Source organism: Bison bison, unplaced genomic scaffold, assembly GCF_000754665.1.
Source record: "Bison bison bison isolate TAMUID 2011002044 unplaced genomic scaffold, Bison_UMD1.0 scf7180017864379, whole genome shotgun sequence".
NCBI lineage: Eukaryota > Metazoa > Chordata > Mammalia > Artiodactyla > Bovidae > Bison > Bison bison.
The window spans coordinates 303336-303756 of record NW_011494951.1 but is presented as its reverse complement, the minus strand read 5'-3'; the positions used below and the strand labels follow the sequence as shown (position 1 = coordinate 303756).

The following is a 421-nucleotide window of genomic DNA, read 5'->3' as shown; positions in this document are numbered from 1 at the left end:
AGACAAGCAAAAGCTGAGAGAATTCTGCACCACCAAACCAGCTCTCCAACAAATACTAAAGGATATTCTCTAGACAAGAAACACAAAAATGGTATATAAACTTGAACCCAAAACAATAAAGTAAATGGCAACGGGATCATACTTATCAGTAATTACCTTAAACGTAAATGGATTGAATGCCCCAACCAAAAGACAAAGACTGGCTGAATGGATACAAAAACAAGACCCCTACATATGTTGTCTACAGGAGACCCACCTCAAAACAGGGGACACATAAAGACTGAAAGTGAAGGGCTGGAAAAAGATTTTCCATGCAAATAGGGACCAAAAGAAAGCAGGAGTAGCGATACTCATATCAGATAAAATAGACTTTAAAACAAAGGCTGTGAAAAGAGACAAAGAAGGTCACTACATAATGATC

General features: G+C 37.8%; 1 protein-coding gene across 7 annotated transcripts in view; it reads right to left on the bottom strand.

The window, feature by feature from the left end:
- Positions 1 to 421, bottom strand: part of ZNF215 (zinc finger protein 215) — a 116989-nt gene that overhangs the window by 75382 nt on the left and 41186 nt on the right. The window lies entirely within an intron of this gene.